General features: G+C 37.7%; 1 long non-coding RNA gene across 2 annotated transcripts in view; it reads right to left on the bottom strand.

Annotated features, from left to right (window-relative positions):
- Positions 1-20519, bottom strand: part of LOC128251003 (uncharacterized) — a 31761-nt gene extending 11242 nt beyond the window's left edge. For both annotated transcript variants that reach the window (XR_008266917.2, XR_016239130.1), the window contains exons 1-2: positions 17161-20519; positions 8947-9076 (exon numbers count right to left, since the gene is read on the bottom strand). This is a non-coding gene — a long non-coding RNA (uncharacterized LOC128251003). The remainder of the gene's footprint in view (positions 1-8946; positions 9077-17160) is intronic.
- Between the last annotated feature and the right edge of the window lie 2392 nt (positions 20520-22911).

Below are 22911 nucleotides of genomic sequence, written 5' to 3'. Positions count from 1 at the left end.
CCCATAGCTTCAAAATGTTGTTCACAAGAACTCAGCTTTGTCACACAACATGAAGATTAACATACTGATAGCAAACTTAGTTAGGATAATGAACAACGTGTCCCCACTATGCGAACCCTATGAAACGAAAAAACATATAGAACTGCATGCACCGCATGCAATTCTCTGGATATGATCAGAAAGATAGGGTTCGAGTATACAGGGGTGCTAGAAGGAACTTAGATAACATTATACGTAATGATACCAGTGGTAACTGCCCTAGATATAGAAACAAAGACTGGAATAGGATACAAAGAACTTGTGACAAAGCAAACAGTGTGAACACGTATAAATCTGACAAATATCAAGGAGTGATGTTTGTAAAGGCCACAGCGCATGGAGAACTAGCTCGTAGATTTAGAAAAACCCTGAAGGAGACCAAACTCAAAATTAAGATTGATGAAAATCCAGGAAACGCCGTCAAATCACAACTATGTACCAATGATAACTGCATGGTATGTAGGATTAGCCCTGACATTAACTGTAGAACTACAAACGTAGTTTACAGCATAAGATGCATAGAAGGTGCTTGTAAAGACATGAACGTGACGTACATAGGGGAGACATCTAGGAGCATTGCGGAACGACTAAATGAACATTTGAGACAATATGATGACAAAAAAAAACCAGTTCTCCATACTCTACCAACATGCCAAGGACCAACATGGAGGCAACCTGGGTCAGCTTAACATCCGCATCTTATGCAAGCACCCAAAAGACCCAACACTCAGACAAATACAGGAGTATGTCCTCATAAATGAAGCTTCCCCAAAACTAAATAGGAAATATACATAGTAGATATCATACCCCGTACCCACAGGTACAGTAGGATAATTAGTGGGCTGTTATGTAGATAGATGTATCTATGTGTGTGGGAGGGTGTATATATATATATATATATGTATATGCACATGTATATAAGCATATGGATATGAAAGTAAACAGATCAACATACAGATGGATAGGTACATAGGTTCTATGATCAAACAAGTACACATACACAAATGAAAACTGAAAAACATGACCATATATACACACACACTTTACTTCACACAAGGACACATATGAAGACACACGTCCACACACGGAGATGCACATCTATACATACAAACACGGCACATAGTTGCAAAACACACACATGCACACACAAGGAGAAGCGGTACACACATGTACAAACATACACGCACACATACATAAAAACACACAAACACGGACACGCATGAATATACAGAATACGTACATACAAATATACATACATATATGCATATATACACACACATACATAGATACACACATACATACATACATACATACGTACGTACATGCATACATATATGCATGTGTAGGCACACACATACACACTAACCCGCACACATGCGCACAAACAAAAAGGAACGCAGTGTGAGTAACGGACAGAGTGAAAACTATTGAAAAGGTTGCAAGTCGCAGCGAAAATTTTAGAAAAATAAAAAATAAATAAGTGGAAATTTTACCTGTGAGTGTGTTAAATTATAAGGCACCAAAAGAGAATGACTCTTCCAAAAGACACAACAGTATATATATATATATATATATATATATATATATATATATATATATATATATATAAATATACATACATACATATATATATATATAGTTATTAATATTTCTAAACTGGAAATTAATAGTTATCGCCAAGCCAACATGGCAGTCCCAAAATTAGGACGAAAGCTGCTGTGAATTAGCTCCAAGAAGCCATCGCCTCTAGCTAGCTATGTGACACACGAAACCTGTGTCCTTTATAACCTTCGAACAGGGGAGGTCAGCAGTGTGCCCCTGCTGGTTTGGCATCTGCAGACTAGTTTCAGGTTGTTGCCCCTTGTCAATGCAGAGCAGCCAAGCCTCAGCCAGGCGGCGCTGCTGACTATCTGTTCGAAGGTTATTTATCTAATTTCAGTGGAATCTATCCACTGGTTTTCAGAAGGCTTGGCTGCTCTGCATTGACAAGGTGGACATAGCGTAATATCGCAGAAAGCCCACATTTAATTTTTATCATTCTTGGTGCACCCAATTTTGAACAAATAAAATCACTACTCAATATATAAATTAAAGCAATAAGCTGACAGAATCGTTAGCACGCCGGGCAAAATGCTGAGCGGAATTTCACCCTTCACTACATTCAATTCTACCGGTATCGTCTTTGCCTTTCATCCTTTCGGGGTCGATAAAATAAGTACCAGTTGAGCACTGATGTCTATGCAATCGACTCATCCCTTCCCTCGAGATTGCTGGCCTTGTGCCAAAATTTGAAACGAATATTTCAGTATAAATTACATATAAACCATTATAAAGGAAAGTAAATGAATAAATTCATTACTAACCGTATCTGAGGATTAAAAATACCAGTTAAATTCAATAAGTCATTAAATTTCGTGCCCGGGTAAACCTCAAGATCATTACGCACTCAAATGTTTCCTAAATACAAATATACTATTGTGCTTCACAAACCATTAAGAGCAGAGGTTCTCAACCATTTTTTTTTTATCTATGATCCCTTTGATTACTATTTTATTCTGTTGGACCTCCATAGCAATTCGACGTTTAAAAGCTGGTTTTATAGAAACTTCTTTCTATATTCATATTTTGTTTTTCACACATTCACTTGTGTGGGTTGAACAATGAAAAACGTCAAAGAAAGAAACCTATTTCTTGCAATACATACATCTAAAGCAAAAGTTTTCCAGGGGGTCCTTAAAATACTATTGTAGTTCCTCAATTTACACTTTTGTTGCATGAACCGCAAAAATCTTATATGGACCCACAGGGTCCACATGGATCTCAGTTGAGAACCACTCATCTTGAATGACTTTACCTATTTCTGTTTCAAACGATTAAACAACCAAACCTACAGTAAAATACAACGATATTTGCAGCTTTAAAGCGAAAGAATTGAGACTGGTAGTTAAAGTTTCTGCAATTGAACATCATATCTTTTCATGGATTATTTTAAAAAGTATACACGGCCTTGGTTACTGAAAACTAAAAACCTATTTCTACTGACTAAAGCAATATTTTACGCTTATACACACACACACATACTCACTAACCAGTGAGAGGTTTTCTACCAATATCAAACGTATATGTTTCTGTGATTGCTTAGTAAATGTAACCATGGAAATTCTTTTTAGCTCAATATAGTCCAGTATTTGAATGGTCTTTAATTTTTTCAAATGTGAAGATACAAATAATCTTTTATGGCTTTCAAGTGACTACATATAAACGTACATACCACAGCCAAAATAGAAATACAAAGTCCTGGCGTTTGTTCAGAACATATGTGAAAGACACAATGAACACCGTATAATATTTTCGAGGTCATAGCGACACAAATGAATGCCATTTAATATTTTTCTAAAATCAAAACGAGTAATGAATGAAATATAAAAGAAATTCGCTGAACAACAAAGATTTCTTCGACAATACACTACATCCGGTAACTCATATCACGATGTTTCCTCAGTCTTCATTTTCTATTATACTGAACTTATTATCGGTATATGCAGCTAACAGGTAGATAAATATAATATTTGAGCAAGAATGGAGATTCTGAGAAACGATATTTTTGTTGGCAGTTTTGCTTGGAGAGAGACATTAGCGATATTATGAGAGATCGGACTTGCTAATAAGGGAGACAAGTCAGTCTGACGCAAGATTTAATTTTCATAACCTTCCAAATGACTTCAACAAGTTAGTCGTAAACTTTTTACAAAGAATTGCGACTAAATCACAAACTCGAAGACTTGAAGCATTGTTATTTCAAGAAGAACTGTCAGTTACAAAAAGAAAAGAAGAAAAAAGAAAACCGTAAAACTTGCTTGAAACAGGAAATAGTACAATTAAGACGATGAGTAGCATACACAAAGCTTTGACAGATTTTAACTGAAATATTTAGTTACAAAGATCTAGTTACAGCTTTGGTTTATTGTCTGTGGCTTTGGACCAAAAGGGATTGTTAATTAGCAGCAATAGGAAGTAAGGTAACGACAAATCAACGCATTTTTGACATTTCAATTAAACAATTGTTTAAATTATATCTAAAAACAAAAAAAAGTATGAATAAATGATAAAAGAAAATTGAAGAAGTCAAAGGGGGAAAAGAGGAGGTTGGTGGGAGAATAGTGAGGAAGAAGAATAAAAAATTATGTGAAATGCTAAAAAGGTACACATACACACACACACAAACGTGTATATATATATATATATATATATATATATATAGTTCAAAAAAACAATAACAAAAAAACAAAAAACAACAAAGTGAGGACGTGATATGGATAGTATTATTGGACGCTCAGGAAAGGAAAGAGAGAGTGTATGACGTTTCGGGCGTAGCCCTTCGTCGGAAAGATGGAAAGTTCGGAGAATGGAAGAACGGAGAAAGAGGAAAATGGTACCGATGCCCACGCGGTTACATTATGAAAAGACCGGAAGAGGAGGTGGTGGGGGAAAAGTTCTCTTTAAGACAGGAGAGTGAAAAAGGGAGATGAATATCTGTGCGTGTGCGGAGTTTGCGAGTGTGTGTGTGATAACAGAACGTGTGTGTGCGTATGTATGTGTGTGTGTGTGTGTGTGTGCATGGTTTGGTGGTTTATCTGTTAGTGTGCTTGTGTGTGTGTGTGTGTGTGTGTGTGTGTGTGTGTGTGTGTGTGTGTGTGTGTGTGTGTGTGTGTGTGTGTGTGTGTGTGTGTGTGTATGACGTAGTGGAAGAAATTAGTAGCAGGACTGGTTAGTGGACGCTATAGACAGTGTGGGTAGAAGGTCAACAGGTGGTTATTTGAGTGTGTGTGTGTTCGTGTTTGTGTGGGGTTGTAGGTGTTGGGTACGTGTACGTGTGTGTGTGTATTTTGTATGTGCGCGTGTGTGTATGTGTATGTTTTCTGTGCGTGCGTGTGTGTGTGTGTGTATGTGCGTTGCTGTGTACGTGTGTGTGCGTGCGTTTGCTATTGTATATGCGTGTGTTGTTTATGCCCATGTGTGTGTGATTGTATGCGTGTCTGTGTGAGTGTGTAGTGTTGGTGAGAAGTGTATATATATATATATATATGATTGACCGTTGACTGAACACTATTCAATTTTTTTTCTCCGTGTTTTTCTCCTTGTCTCCGTATTCTTTCTGTTGAAGAGCGTAGCTCGAAACGTCAAAGACTTTCCGTATTCCCGAGCGTCATACTAATATATACTTTTGTTATTTACACCACCTGTCCTCGTCTGTTGTTATTATTTGTATATTCTCCCATATATATATATATATATATATATATATGCGTGGTCTCCAATCTCGATACAGGGGAAGCAATTTCTGGCGAGATTTCAGACCGTCACTAGTAGTGGCCCTAGTAACAGTGGAAGGAACTTATGGAGTTGCTTCCTCTAGCGGTCTCAACGGTCTCAAATCTCGACATAGGGGAAGCAACTCATAAGTTGCTTCCTTGCTCCCCACCCCCGTATCGAGATTTGAGACAGTTACTAGGGAAGTAACGGTATCTAATCAAGCCACAGAAGTTGCTTCCCCTGCTGCAAGATTTGAGACGGTCTCAAATCTCGACACAGGGGAAGCAATTTCTGGCGAGATTTGAGACCGTCACTAGTAGTGGCCCTAGTAACAGGGGAAGGAACTTATGGAGTTGCTTCCTCTAGCGGTCTCAACGGTCTCAAATCTCGACATAGGTGAAGAAACGCATAAATTGCTTCCTTACTCCCCACCGTGTCGAGATTTGAGAAGACAGTTACTGAGAAGTAATGGTATCTAATCAAGCCACAGAAGTTGCTTTCCGGCTTCCCCTGCTGCGAGATATATATATATATAAGTGAACTTTCATTTGGGGTCTACATGTGGTTGTGAGTGCTTTGGCGGATTTGGTTGGGGTAGTGGGGGTTGTGGTGCTGGTGTTGTTTTTCCTGTCTATGTCCGATGTGCTGGGGGTTTCTGTGCTTTCAGGTGTTAGTGGAGGTTCGTTTGCTTTACCTTTTGTATTTTACGCTTTTTGCTTTGTAAGGTTTTTCCTCATCTTCACTACTGGATAAAGAGGAACTAGTGTCTGTATGATCTGTCTCGGGGAGTGTGACTGTGTCTGTGGTAGTGTGAGCATGTTGGTGTGAGTGTATGCTTGAATGAGAGGGTGAAGAAGGTTGGTTTGACATACTCTGAGTGGTTTCCTCCATTCTATGGGTTTCACGTCCTCTGTTGTTGGAGAGGAAACTACAGTTTTATTAAAATGTCGCTGTTGTTGCTGTTGCTTTTGTTGAGGATGCGATGTAGGTTGCAGGTGTAGCCATGTACCTCCCAACTTTTGGGGGAAAAAAGGCTCTCAGGTGGCTTGTGGTCCCACAAAAGTTGCATCTGGGCTTCTTGTCTTCCACGACGAAAAGCAGTTCCACCCTGTTGGGCTGCTGGATCAGGTCCGGGATTTTCTCGATATTTCTGGTTTCACATGGATTGATATTTCCAAATTGATCCCATACCAGTTCTCCCTGCTACTCCTTTTTACCTCCAGGAGTGATTCTGAATCGTGCACCGCACAGGCGACAATCCACCTGATGTTTACGCCTGGTGGCACATCATTTATACCAAATCTGGTCGTTCTATTTCAGAAGTAGGTGGGATACAGGACCCACTCCTCAGTCCATCGGGGTGGCACTGCGTTTCTTCGCGCGAACTCCTTACTTTTAAAGAGGAACTTAATGCTGGCAAACTCCACCTCCTACTCTGTATATGTGCCACATCTATGAAAATTTCTCTGAGGGCCTTCTCAACAGAACTGATGGAGGCTATTTCAGCTCTTCTACTTTTCCATGATACGCATCTGAAATATACTGTCTTCTTTTTTTGCCTCTATTATTTCGGGATGTACGAGCAGTGTGGATTTACCCCACCAAAATTTAATGATGTGTTTCGCTTTTTAGAGCTCATGAGTTTTGTCATCGAGTGCGATGGCAAACATTTCTCTATTTGTGTTCGCTACATCAGCAAACCTTTTATTTTTGTTATTGTTTTTGTTGCTGTCGTCATCGTTGTGGTTACTGCTGCTGCTGCTGCTGTTCGTGGTGGTGGTGGAATTGTGGCCCCTTTCACCGTTGACGCTCTCACCCCCACCGTCATCGCTATTTTCCTCCACTCCGCCTTCAATTGTAGGATTATTTCCGTAGCATTGTTAACGAAACTACTGTCTCTGCTACTATTTCTACTGCCACTGCTGCTGCTGTTGCGGTTTCTCACGTTGTTGTCGCTACCACTACTACTGCTGTAACTGCTGCCGCTGTTACTGTCACTACTACAACTGCTGTTGGCGATGTTGCCACTGGTGTTAGTATGAGGTGGACTTTGTACTTTTTCTGCCTCCTCTTTCTCCTTCCCCTCTTCTGTATTGTTGCCAGTAATGGAGGGAAGGGGAGTAAAATCTTTAACAGTCATTAAACCTGCAGGAGATACAGTTTTTTCTTAACTGTTTCAAGATGCGCCCCATTATCTTGTTGAATTGTATATGATTAAACAACCACCGAACTTATATGGTGGGCTGAATATAGCCCCGCAAGGGACCAAACAAACACAGAAACCCAGTGACAACTTCTTGGTGTTTCTATTAACAACTTGGAACAAAATATATACTGAAAAAAACGGCACCAAACGGGTGTAAACAACTGTTTTCAAAAAGAACTTACTTGGAGCGTTCAAAAACACATCCGGTGCACTCCGCAGCAAATAAAGTAATTACAAAGTAACAATAAAGTAATAATAATGATGATAATAATAATAATAATAATAATAATAATAATTTCTATTAAAGGCACAAGGCCTGAAATTTGGTCGGAGGGGACTAGTCGATTACATCGACCCAGTGTTTCACTGGTACTTAATTTATTGACCTGGAAAGAAATGAAATGTAAAGTCGACCTCAGCGGAATTTGAACTCAGATCAAATGGCCGCTAAGCATTTTGCCCGGAGTGCTAACGACTCTGGCAGCTAACCGACTTAATACTAATAATACTAAAGGCACAAAGGCATAAAGCCTGAAATTTTGAACGAGGGGACTAATCGATTACATCGACTCCAGTGTTTCACTGGTACTTAATTTATCGACCCAAAAAGGATGAAAGGTAAAGTCGACTTCGGCGGAATTTGAACTCAGAACGTAGTGACAGGGGAAATACAGCTAAGCATTTCGTCCGGCGCGCTAACGATTCTGTCAGTTCACCGCCTTAATAATAATAACAATAATAATCCTTTCTATTAAAGGTACAAGTCTTGAAATGTAGGGGAGATGACTAGTCGACTTCATCACCCCCAGTGTTTCACTGGTACTCAAAGGATGAAATTCAAAGTCGACCTTAACGGAATTTGGACTCAGAACGAATTCGAACTCAGAACAAAAGGCCACCAAGCACTTTGCTCGGCGTGCTAATGATCTTGCAAGCTCGCCACCTTAATAATAATAATAATAATAATAATTATAATAGATGGATGGATTGGTGGATGGATGTATGTATCTATGAATGCCTGTGTGCATATTCATGTGTATGTATGTCTATCTGTACATTTGCATTTATGTACATAATATTTCTCTGCTTTATTCTGTATGTGCATTTCATGTGCACCGAGTTTTATTTGAATGTGTAAGCACGAGTATACACTTTTCCAGCATATGAAAAATGCTTCTCCTTTGATACGTGTTCGTTACACTAATTTTATATGTATATATGCATGCACCTGTGACGGGTATTTCTGTTATGTGTTATTTTTCCTGTATGTGTGTGCTTTGTATTGGTGAAAAATGTAAAAATATTGAGAGAAGGAGAAAAAAAATGAAGTAAAAAGGAAGAAAGAAAGGAAGGAAAAAAGATAGAAATGAAAGATGAACTTATTTTACCTGACTCCATTAGATTTCTCATCCATTAGATTTTGTACGTAGCAGAGAGATAGACGGAGAGGTTAGATCATCAATTTTCTTCCTTTCCTCCAACAGGCAGACGCCAGGCGACATTTTGATAATTTGCTGACTTTTACAAAAAAAATTAATGGTAATAAATTAATAAAAAGCCGGAAAGAAAAATAAATATATAATAAGGAAATGAGGAAGAAGAAAGCCCAAAATAAAACGAAACAAAAATAAAACAGTTACAAAATAAAATATGTTATTAAAAATAGATAAAAAAAAAGACATTTACGCATAAAAATAAAACAGCAAAAACAAAGATATATAATATAAACTATATAATAATAAAAAAGGGAATGGTCAAGGCAAAAATAAATTTAAAAAATTATAACAAGAAAATAATATCCTCCTTAACAACAACAACAGCAGCAGTAGTAGCAACAGCAACAACAACACAAATATAGTGCAAACAAACTATAAGAAAACGACTGCCGAAGCACGTTTGCTGATTATAGCTAATTTCATTATTCTTGTTATCTCATTGATTACTCTTGATTGAACGACAAAATGAAGCGAATAAAGAAAGAAAAAATGTAAAAATACAAAGTCGTCGAATGCGCAATCCTAGTCAGCAAGATGTTGATATGCTGGCCTAATCAACAGGGTGAATATTGGTCGACCAATGCTAATGTGTGCAGTCTAGTAACAAGCAAACGGTATACTTCAAACCCACCTCCATATTTGACCTGAAAAGTCAGTCTATGAAAAATACGTACGCGGCTCTGCTTAAATCAAAGTATCAATAATTCTGTCGGGACTAATGTGGATATCATTTTTTAATCCGAGAGGAAGAGAAAAGAAAAAGTTCATTTCGCAGACGTATGATCAAAGACATTCTAACCATGACCACTTAGTTTCACTAATATTCTTTTATCCTTCTGGTTTCTTCAGCGTGATTTGGCTGCTATTTCTAGAAGGTTAAGACACTCTACAGAGAATAGTCTGTCGATGATTAAAACCGTTCAAGCAGTGATCATCGCATCTTTTTAATTAAACGTTGTGTATCGTCTGATTGTCTGACAAAAATCAAAGCAGAAATCCAAAATATATTAAAGAAAAGTGGAGAGGAAAACCACTCCATGGGCAATATTCTACAAGATTTAACAACGAGAAAGTGAGATAGTGTGATGCCAGTTTTGGTACATAATCTCTGAAATAATGATTTCAAATTTTGGCACAAGGCCAGCAACTTTGTGGCTGGGGGGTATAAGTTGATTACATCGACCCCAGTGCTCAGCTGGTACTTATTTGATCGACCCCAAAACGATGAAAGGCAAAGACAACCTCGGTGGAATTGGAACTCGAGACGTAAGAAATTCCGTTAAGCATTTTGTCGGGCGTTGCTAACGTTACTGCCAGCTCGCCGCCTTTTGAAAGCTCTGAAATAATAGCAAAAACATATGTGATTTTAGCTGCACAAGACCAATGTCTTGCTACAAATGTTGTTTTATATATATATTTAATTGAAGAGTAAGGCAGTGAGCAAATAGAACCCTTGGCACGCCGGGCAAATACTTGGTGATATTTCGCCAGTCTGTACGTTCTGATTTCAAACTCCATCAAAATCGACTTTTCTTTCATCCTCTCAGTGTTGATAAAATAAATACCAGCTGGTTACTGGACTTATGCCAAAAATTGAAATTAATATTTAATTGAAGGGTTCATACCGTTTTCAGGTACTCCTATTTAGGATGATGACACTAATGTCCCTTTTGGACCGCCAAATTCAATACCAACAGGAAAAATATGAGTAAGGAGAGAACTGCAGACGACTGACGTTCTGTGAAAGAAGTAATTGACATAGTAATTAGTGCGGAGCCTATGAGTTGGGACAAAAGAGTGATGAGCGTTGGAAAGACGAGTGGAACGGGAATGCTTTGCGTATAGATGATACACCTTCATGGCGGAAAGGTAATTATAGCAGAGTTAGAAAAGGCAGAGCAGTGTATCAGAGACTGTAGCGTATCAGTGTGTGATTTTACGTTAATAGAAAAGAATGGTAATATTAAATGCAAACTACATAGCCGGGACCATGAAAATATTGGCCACATCACTATTATCTGACCAGTCCTTGCAGAATCCGAGAATATTCAGTGACACGATTGGGTTTGTAGCTAGACTAGATATAGCCCACATTTCATGCATACTCTATAAAAATTCTACCCAATAATATAGCACCAGACATAATCTTCAGTAGTGTTGTACAAATTTTTCAGAAAAAGTTTCACAAAATTCAAGAAGAAAACGCTAGAGATCACCAAATTTATATTTACTTTTAATTACACTCTTACATATTAAATTATGTGGCGAGCTGTCAGAATAGTTTAGCTCACCGGACAAAATACTTAACAACATTTCTTCTAGCTTTGCGTCCTGAGTTCAAATTTCGCCGAGGTCGACCTTTCAGGGTAGATAGAATAAGTACCAGTTGAGCATTGAGGTCGATGTAATAAACTAGTCCCCTTCCAACAAATTTCAGACCTTTACCGTTTGTAGAAACAATTACGCAAAGCAAAAGAGATATTTTGAATTAAGAAATTAACACTGTATCGTAGAAAACGAAGAATAAAAATTTACATTTAACTGACTTAGATTATCTTATGTGAAAAGAAGAATGTGACTTTGTTAGTCTTATGAAGCTTGCAATGGACCAACAAAGCTTTGGTAGGGTCTACTGGTGGACTGCCAGGGTTACGTCGAGAAACATTCTATAATGTAGTTGCCAAACGATGTAACACAACACATACATTTTACAATCAACTCCTAGTAATAACACATTCTCTACAGAACAACCAACAAACAATATATTACAAACCACAGAAAACATATCGCTCACAATCAGTACCTACTATATCTGGATATATCTCAGTCAACAACTACTCCCTACTTGAATGGCCATGACACAACAAAACTTGACTTGGCCGAAAATATCTAAGTTATCGAAGTTACAACACAACACATACTTAACCGATATCAGATGGTATACTACCAACAACTCACACAATTCACATTCTGTATGAGTGTCACCAACTAATACACTAGAATACATACGGTACAATTTCTTAATCATCGTTCGACACTAAAACACGTCACATCAGTCACATAGTTCTTATGAAATACAAACACCTCTAAATACTTAAACACAAAGGTTCTCAACAATTTTTCGCCTATGGACCCCTTGATTCTTGTTTTCCTCAACTGGACCTCTATAGCGATTCGATGTATATATTAAAAAAATCCTATTGTGTTTTTGTAATTAAATATTATTAGGAATTGTATAAAAGACTAAAATATTTTGTGTATTGTAGAAATATAACTAATTTATTGCACATAAATTTTAAGAGCAAAATCTTATATGGACCCTAGTTAAGAACCATTTGTTTAACAGGAAAACTTAAAACAAATATATGTTTATCGCCAGCTGGTTATAGATGCCATCTACACCCATATATATATATATATATATATATATATATATATATATATATATATATATATTGCAACCAGGGGAGCGAACCCCTACCATTTTCTTGCAGTCGACAGAAGATTTTCTAACTAGCTACTTTGCTTAAACAAATAGAAATATCTAGAAACAGAAAAAAAAAAAAAAACGTTCTGTCGATTGAAAACAGAAAAAAATTCTCTGATAATAGGTGCCTTACAAAAAAAAACTTTTTTTAAATGCAACGGTAAATACAAAACAAAAATTACCTGAGCTACACATATATACAAAATAGAGAAAATAACATTACTAGGCACTGCATACTTGTTACATAGAGTATTTTCAATACATCAGAGTTCAGAACGACTGAAAAAAAATACTGCACGTACTCAAGGCACACGGAGATGCACTCGATAGTGCTGTGAAAGCATGCAATTAAAAAATACTGCTGAAAAATAATATTAATGATCCGGAATTGGTCAATTAGTTCTTAATTATTTGGCCGTCTCATTCAATTGATTATACAGTTATTTTTTGTGCAATCATCAAAAAATCCTACAAAGAAAAAAATATATAAATGTATATTTGATAAAAAAAGATAATAAAGCATAAATAAACGCTTTGAATACTTAAGAGTTGGCGGAAGGGTGACAGAGAAAACGGAGTGCTTTAGTTGAATAGAAAAGGTTTCTGGAAGGAATGTTGCCAATCAGTGAGTTGGGGGAAAAGTTTGCAAATGGAGAGAAACAGGTTAGAATCATTAGAAACTGTACGCAGAAGAGAAAGGAAATAAAGTGTAGATTGAAGGAAATAAGTTAGTAGTTTTACTGGTAATTTTGTTTAATGTTTGATGTGATTGGGTTAATGTTTATCTCATTGTGCCATACAGTAATAATGTTGTTGGCACTCCGTCGCTTACGGCGTCGAGGGTTCCAGTTGATCCGAGCAACGGAACAGCCTGCTCGTGAAATTAACGTGCAAGTGGCTGAGCACTCCACAGACACGCGTACCCTTAACGTAGTTCTCGGGGATATTCAGCGTGACACAGTGTGACAAGGCTGGCCCCTTTGAACCACAGGCGCAACAGAAACAGGAAGTAAGAGAGAAAGTTGTGGTGAATGAGTACAGCAGGGTTCTCCACCATCGCCTGTCGGAGCCTCGTGGAACTTTAGGTGTTTTCGCTCAATAAACACTCACAACGCCCGGTCTGGGAATCGAAACCGCGATCCTATGACCGCGAGTCCGCTGCCCTAACCACTGGGCCATTGCGCCTCCACGCCATACAGTAAACATAGAAATAAAATAGATAGTAAAATGAAGAGAGAGAAGAAGACATAGAAGGAATTGAAGGCGATAGAAATGCTTACAAACAAGGGAGATGTGTGTGTGCGTGTGTGGGGGGAGAGAGAGAGCGGGAGGAGAGGAGTATGTGTGTGAAAATAGGAATAATATCGAACGGAATGATGCCTGGAAATATAGGATGGATATAATGTATAGGGTCATTCAGAAGGGATTTCCCTTGCTTTGTCATAGGTCTTGAACAGAGCCCTTCCTATCTAGATTAACAAGGAAATTAACATTGTTAACAGAATGACGAATAGAATAAGGAAGATCGTGCGTACAATAAAGTATTGAATAATAGATAAGGATAAGAAATAGAATGAATGAGTCAATATAATTCTGGGTAAAATAACGCAACTACTTCAATAAATATAAGAGAAAGGTTATACAAAAAGGATTTGCAGTTATAGAATTAATGGAATTAGATTCTAGCTGTATTCTATTTTTTTTCTTAATCTTTTATAAGTTTCATTCAATGAAATAAGGTCCTGCTGGGACATCGTCTTCAAAGAGTTTTGCCGATTGTAGCAACTTAAATACTTTTTTTAAAGGGACATAATCGAGGCGAATCTGAATACAACACTGTGCTTTGGTCGCCGCTGTGCCATTTCCGCTACCACTGAGAGCATTAAGAATGGAAAAGGAAAGAACCGCTGACATTAACAGGGTGAAACTCCTTGTATAATGTAGACCTACATGTTTCATCTGAAGATATATTTTCTAAATGAAAAAACAAGAATAGTAACTTCATTGGTCTCATGAAACTTGATGTGGATCAACAAAGCTTAAGTAAGGATTACAGCTAGATAACTTAGGTCACGTCATGAATCGCAGCTCAACAAAATCATCATCAATCAATATAACACTACATACTCTTTACAATCAGCTCCCAATGACTACCGAACAAAATAATACAACCCACACAACAGAAACGCCACACAATCATCACCCAACTCCACGCAATCATCACCACACAAGTGGTGAGTTGGGAGAATCGCTAAGCACTCAGAGAAAAATGCTCATTTCGTCCGTTTTTACTTTCTGAGTTCAAATGCCGCCGAGGTCGACTTTGTTTTTCATACTTTCGGGGTCGATAAGATAAGTATCAGTTGAACAGTGGGGTCGATGTAATCGACTTGCCCACTACCCCAAAATATGAAACTAATATAATAACCTCCCATGTAGTTGTACTGAATCAATATCTGATCGTATTACATCAACATCCCACACAATTCGCGTTTTCTACGACTGTCATCTACATCAGCGCTTCATAAACTATGGGTCGCGAAAATTAGATTCAAACACTTGAATTTCAGTTTATATGTGATTTCTGAAATGTTGTTGCATGTTCTTTTGTCATTTAGCACCAAATACCTATGTGAAACGACTTTTTCAGCTTTAACACTTATTAAAACCAAATATCGTTCAATGCTGAAAAACGTAGAAGATGCTTGACGTTCAGCAGTGTCAAATATTACAGCAAGGTTTAATTTGTCACGCAGCAAAAAGCAAGCACATCCGTCACATTGATTTTTCACTTCTTTTCTCACGCCCTTTCAAAGCCTAGCCAGGCTCCTGGGCCCGGTTTCCCGGTTTCTTTGGCGTTTGTGTCCCCCCCCCCCCAGCTGGACGGGACGCCAGTCCATCGCAGCGTTACGCAAGAAACAGGAAGAAAGAGTGAGAGAAAGTTGAGGCGAAAGAGTACAACAGGGATCCCCACCACCCCCTGCCGGAGCCTCATGGAGCTTTAGGTGTTTTCGCTCAATAAACACTCACAACGCCCGGTCTGGGAATCGAAACCGCGATCCTCTGACCGCGTGTCCGCTGACCTAACCACTTGGGCCATTGCACCTCCGCACATTAATTTTTACTTTGGTTTATTTTATTTTTTATTTTTGTACTTCAAACATTTCTTTGGTTCATTTTTGTACTTGAAACAAATCCTAAAACTACTTTTATTTTGACAAATAATATTACTTTTTTTATATGTATATTGTTCAGCAAAAAAATTAATGATTTATGTATTGTATGTTTTATTTCATATCTAATACCTGAAGTCGTGATAAAAATCAGGTCATGAATGAAAAAGTTTAAGAAACGCTGAACTACATGGTCACGGAAGGAAGGCCTTTTATCCTATATCTGCTCGATCAAAGTAGACCTGCATCTAAACAATAGCAAGCGCAGAATTCTTTTACTTACACAAAAGTGAAAGATTTTTACGAATTTTTGCTATATCTTAATATCTGTAAAAGAGAAGGAAGATGGTGAGCCGGCTGAATCTTTACTGCGCCGGGAAAAATGCATAGAGGCATTTCTTTCGACTTTATGTTCTAAGTTCGAATGCTGTCGGAATAGACTTTGTGATTCATCTCTTGGGGTTGGGTGGGGCGTCGATAAAATAAGTACCAATTCAACTCTGGTGGGGTCGATGTAAGTGATTTACCGCCTCCCCAAAAATTGCTGGCGTTATGCCAAATTTGAAATCAATGTATGTAAAAGAGAATGCGAGTGTGAATGTTCCAGTTGAAGGCCACACCATGTACTTGAAACCCTGCAAAGGGGGTACCTCTGACATGAAAGTCTTAGGGTATATAACTTTTCCTGATAGATTTCTATAAAGCTAGGCAAGGCTAGGTACCGCTGCTGATTTTAAATAAATATGATACGTTTGTGCGTAAAGAAGAAGAAATATATAGTCAAGCAGAAAAACTAAAAAAAATAATATTAAAAAATAATAATAAATAATCGACCAGTTCTTTTGATTGTTAAATGAAAATAAAAATGCATAGAGATTTCACAGATATATAATTTTATATACACGAAGATAACTCGAGATTCATTAAGATAGGATCATTGAACTACTTTTCAGTTTTAGCAAATCTATAGGTGGCGAGCTGGGAAAATTGTTGAAACGTTCGGAAGAATGTCTAATGCTTTTTTCTCCAGTTCTTTACATTCAGAGTTCAAATTTGCTGGCTTCATACCGAGATTAGAAACAAAATTACTTAACAAAAGATTCAATAGTACTGCTAACACAGTAGAACACAGTATTAGCTTACAAGAACATTTAATATATTTTGTAGAATATTAAGGTAGGAGAGATAACCTTAAGAAGTTATAAAATTAAGGAAATATATTCCAATTTGAAATGGGATGCAAACTGTAAACTAGTATTGAAACAGTTATTTCTTTCTATATTGCCTACAAGGGGCCCATACAGAGGGGTCAACACAAACACATGTGGGGACACATAACACGAAACTAAATAAAACTGAAAAAATAGAATTAAACGTATGATAAGATGAATGATAAAATGATAATGAAAATGTGCTACTTGCCCCACCTCAAGCAGCATCACTTACTTCCTTGGGAGTCCTTTTACCACATCTACACCAAATTCCTCTAATAGTTCTTCATATCCTGTGCTGTCTGGTATCCTTTTAGCGTCTGTATTGATTTTCCAGAACTTATAACCTCTTTTGTATTTCCTCACTTCTTCTACCTGCTTTTCTGAAAGTAGCAAACACATGTGCCACCCTACTATGTTCATATATCTTTCTGTACCGACAAATTTTGCCGTTTTCCAATCTGTTACTTTCCGAATTAGTTCCCTCTTCTCTTTGTTCGTCAATATACAAACGTAATTTACTTCACGGGGAGGGGAATTCTTTGTACTTTGCTGTGATTGCATTTCTTTTTGGATTATGTAGGAGGGAGATGGGTGGGTTCGGTGTCTGTGGGGAGAGGGTGGATCTGAGAGGATATGGGTGGGGTGGGTAAGGTTTAGGGTTCCAAAGCGCGCTGTTCTTACTTCCTCTTTTCCCTTCTTTCTTCTGCAATTGTCCATGCTTCTTCTCTTCCCTTTTCCTCCTCTTGCTCTTTTTCCGGCATCTTGTCCATCCTTTCCGTAGTCTGCTTCTGCAGAGGGCAGTGTGCTCTAATGTAGCCTTTTTGGCCACATTTAAAAGAACGAGGAGTCCTGCCCTACACTTACACTTTCAACACTACACCTCCGACTGATACCGCTTCCACCAAACCCTCCAGTGCTTCCACCGCACCCTGCACAACCAGATTCACTGCTCGCCCTTCCAAATCGAGCCCTCCACCCCTGTGGCTTGGAGGACGACCACTTCCTCCCCACCTCCCAGAAGAATAGCCGCCGCGACCCAAGCCACATCCACCTCTGGTGGGACTCCCTCCACCCCAATCCCGGAAGTCTCTCTTCCCAAACAAGTGGGTAGAAGGACCACCTTTTCCGATTTTACTGTCTCCATAGCGTGCTCCATTGCCCTGACCTCCGTCCTGTAATGGACTACAATAACTCCGAATTTACCTCCTCCGGCCAGATACGCCATGTCCCGCCAGACTGAGCACAACGCCCTTTCCATAATTTCAGCTTCTACATGTTCCGCCTTCCCCTCTTCCACCGAGTACACCCTGCATACCATAGTCCTCCTATCCATCTCGTCCACTATCTTCTGGACAGCTCAACGTCACCACCTCCTCAAATCCTTCAATATTTGAAAAGTCCACCTCCCTTTTCTCCACCTCTTCCACTTCTGAAAAACGTCCCCTCCCCAGGCACCTATCCATCCCGTCGACAGCAAGTACCAGCTCCTCTTCCGAAGAGGACAACTCGGAACCACCAAAACAAAACATCCTTTTTGCCATGGCTATCTCTCGAAAAAAATCGAGAGAAAGCACAAGAAAACCGCTGCAAAGCAGCACAAAACAATCCACAATTCAAACAACAGCAATCAAACCTCAGCTCACCAGACTGCTCGACGAAATTTGTAATCTAGTATTGAAACCGTTATGCATGTATGGAGAGACACAGCGTTTTTATAATGAGTGGGCTGCAATATGTAAATGAAGTAATAAATTATTGACATTCGAGAATCTCATGGTAATTGTTAATCTGTGATTGTTTCTTTAATATGTAAATTAATGACTTTGCTGTCGAAAATCGTATTATTATATTTCATATTAAATATCATATTATTTAAATTCTATGATATCATTGAGTAGGATACAATCAAAATATTTTCAAGCACTCACTCTCAGAGCAAAGATATAATAAATTATCCTTAATACAGCTGCAACACCAGCTATATTGCAACCACTCACAGATACATACATACAACATTACTATCAAGTAGATGGCCGGTTAAATTTACTCTAAATTAAAAAGAGAAAGAGAACACATACATACTGTCGTAGTGCTAGACTGGAATATACCTTACAACGGTTCTATTCTATATAACCTAATCGTTAAATCCATCTTAAGTGATCAGATTTTCCGAGCCCAATGAACTACCGTGTAAATTGTCCTGTATTTCACTGAATTGTGTATTTCTCAAGCGGAATAAACTAAACACGCTCTGGCAAGACTGGACGTTTTGTTTGTAGGTACATTCCATGACCTTCTTAGCATTTCTGTCTATTTAATCTCACTGACAAGGCATAGGTTGAATATAGAGTTGCCCATGAAGCAACCTAGTGAGATTGAACTTTGAATTGTGTGATTTACAAGAGAACCTTACCATTCAAACACATAAAATATCAAATTGACATCCCATGAACAAGAGAGCGCGACAGGCAATTATTCAATATCAGGGCGCAGTTTAAAATGGCAGTTATTAATGTTTCTCATTTGTTTCTAAGTCACAATAAGTTTGCAGCATATCTTTATTGACTGTTGTCACACAAAAGGTAACAAATCGATTATCAGTGCAGTCGAAAGAAAGGAGTTGATTAGAAATTTGAATGAATGAAATACAAATCTGAGACAACACCAGATGCAACCATACTGATAATACCTAAGACAACCACTTGATACAATAATAACACCATACATTTACGTTGTTAATACTTCCGCGTGTAAATACATTAATTACTCTGGCCTGGACGAATAAATTCAGTCTAAACAAGACTACACAATAAAAGCATTAACATCTATCATATGGAAGCAGACTTTCGCCAATAAACATATTAGCCATGCTAATTCTGAAGTGTATTTTCTAAAACTATGTATCACATTTTATCAAGATATTTTACAATGTCGCCTACCAAATATACTTGGAAATACAGTAACGAATCAAAGCTAATCTCCATATGAGGCTACACAACTTTACTTCATGAAAGTAAAAGTTCAAATTTGATGCAGATCGATGTTATCTTAAGTTCGGATATAGTTATGTCCTAGAGCCATATTAGTAATATTATTGATAATATTATTCGCATATTAGTAATTTCAATAATATATTAGCAATATTAACAATGCTCTATCGATGTTATTTCCTATTTTAGCCCAAGGCTAGTAGTTTTAGTGGAAGAGATAAGTCGATTACATCGAATCCAGTACTTAAGTGATAATTTTTTTTATTAACCCCGAAAAGAGGAAACTCAAAGGTACACTCAGCAGAATTTGAACTCAGAACATTTGGATACTCTGTAAGGCATCTGCACATAACATTTTTTTAATTCAAACACTTTTGTGGATGTTTGTTTTTTTTCTTTTTACATCATTAAAGGGACTATCCAAGTATTTTACAAATAAAAGTTAACAAATATTAAAATAATTTCGAACGAAGGCACAAAGCAAGTCGTTTGAAAGGAAGAAACAGCTTATTACTTCGAACCAAGTATTTCACTGATACTGTAATGTATCGACGCCGGAAAGATGTAAGCAGGATTTAAACTCATAATATAAAAAAAAGAAATAAAATCTGTAACAAATATTCTTTTCTACTCAAGGAACAAGGCCCGTAATTTTGGAGGAAGGGCCCAGTCGATTAGATCGACTCCAGGACGCAACTGGTACTCAATTTATCGACCCCGAAAGGATGAAATGCAAAGTCCACTTCGGCGGAATTTGAACTCAGAACGTAGACAGACGAAATACTGCTAAGTATTTCGCCCGACGTGCTAACGTTCCTGCCAGCTCGCCGCCTTAAAATCCGTAACAAATATTTATTTCTTTATTGCCCACAGTGGGCTAAACATAGAGGGGACAAACAAGGACAGACAAAAGGATTAAGTTGATTACATCGACCCTAGTGCGTAACTGGTACTTATTTAACCGACCCCGAAAGGATGAAAGGCAAAGTCGATCTCGGCAAAATTTGAACTCAGAATGTAACGACAGACGAAATACCTCTAAGCATTCCGTCCGATGTGCGAACGCTTCTTATTTCTTTATTGCCCACAAGCGGCTAAACATACAGAGGACAAACAAGGACAAAGTAAGCATTTCGCCCAATATGCTAACGTTTCTGCCAGCTCGCCGCCTTAAAATCTGTAAGAAATATTTTAACAGGCGTCTTGTCCGACTCTCATAACAAGTCTGGTCGTCTTTCGTAATAATAATATTTTCTAAAGTAGAGACAAAGCAAGAAATCTTTAGCAGGGGTTTGGATCTTTTACTTTTCATAGGCAGCTCGATTAATTAATTTTACTTCGTATACTGGTAGAATGTGTCATATAGAACATCTTTTTCTCTTAGCGTTGTTGAGAAAAGTTTCTATTTTCGAAGTTATTTCATGTTAAAGTTGTCGTATTTCGGTAATTTCAACCAATCAGTGACGTGTATTCAGGGTTTGGCTCAAAGATTGAACAATCTTTTTTTAACTAAACAGTTTGAAACTTCGTATACTGGTATAATTGATCACGTAGAACACGGTTTACTTTCAACATTTTTGACAAAATTTCGTATTTTAGAAGTTATTTCGTGTTAAAGTTGTCGTATTGGGGTAATTTTAACCAATCAGTGACGTGTATTCAGCTGAACAAACTTACTGCTGTTTGCGATAGTAATCGAAGAGCAACAACTTCCGGGTCATCTCTACAGGGGCGATCAAAAAGGGAAAAAAAGACAAAGGAAAAGCAAAACAAAGCGTGCAATATGCAACACAGGCAGGAAACAAAAATAAAATAGAACAGAGTGGTGAAAATAATCACAGGCAGGAAGTAAAAATATCCACAAGTAAGCCCCCCACCACAAAAAAAAAAGCAGCCAAGCTAAAGAACACACCGAATAATCCACACGTGGTGGAAAAATACATTTAGTAGAGATGACCCGGAAGTTGTAGCTCTTCGATTACTATCGCAAACAACAGTAGGTTTATTCAGCTGAATACACGTTGTTGATGGGTGCTCAAATACGACAACTTTAACACGAAATAACCTCTAAAATACGTGTTAAGCGTGAGAAATTACACCAGTATACGGAAGTTTCAAACCTTATTTAAAAAATCTGTGAGCCAAACTGAAGAGATCCGCTACTATCGACAACAGAACTTGACTGGTACTTATTTTATCAATTTCGATAAATTTCGTCTCAAAAAAGATCCCATTAAAATAATATACAGATCTGTGCCTATAAAAAGACAGGATGGTCACAACTAGAGCGCTTTTGGTCAAAGGTTTGCTCGATTCGTTTTACATTGGGCTAAACAAAAACCAACAACAGCAACAATACTATGTTTGACATACATATTGAGTTTAAAAACCAGCGATCCAGAATGTCACATTGTAGAACATAATAATACGTGTCTCTTTGCGAAGATTCAATATTGCGTATCGATACAGAAATTATTTTTCTATCGTCAGAACAGGTTTTATAGTTAGATTAAGAATCTCATGAACAATGTAAAAAGATGTGATGATGTCAAAAAGTCATCTCCAAACTAATGAATATTCCATACAGAGTTATGTATCAATTTTGACTTCGTGCATAATAACATAATATATTTAAATATACGAAAAGATTGTTTTGGCGTTCAGAAGATGCACTGTCTTTCGTATATAACGATTTCACATCACTTTACGAAAGATTGACAGCAGAGATATGTATAACATTTGGGCAGGTTAGTTGTATCATTCACCGCCTGTAGAATAATAACTACAGGCAGTATACGTAGGCGAAGAAAGATTCATTGAGACAGGTTAATTAGTTACATTAGATTTATGGCAAAGAAATTATGCGTATGGTAATGTTATTTAAACCAGAAGATTAAATTGAGTTTCATATAAGTGGAATGGCCACAACCAAGAAACTGATAAGACGTCTTAGATTTCGAAACTATAAAAGAAATTCACCTGTATAAGGAAAG

Source organism: Octopus bimaculoides, chromosome 2, assembly GCF_046866305.1.
Source record: "Octopus bimaculoides isolate indiv1 chromosome 2, ASM4686630v1, whole genome shotgun sequence".
In the NCBI taxonomy this organism is placed as follows: Eukaryota; Metazoa; Mollusca; class Cephalopoda; order Octopoda; family Octopodidae; genus Octopus; species Octopus bimaculoides.
The sequence above is the reverse complement of the archived record's forward strand: the minus strand, read 5'-3'. Positions and strand labels throughout refer to the sequence as shown.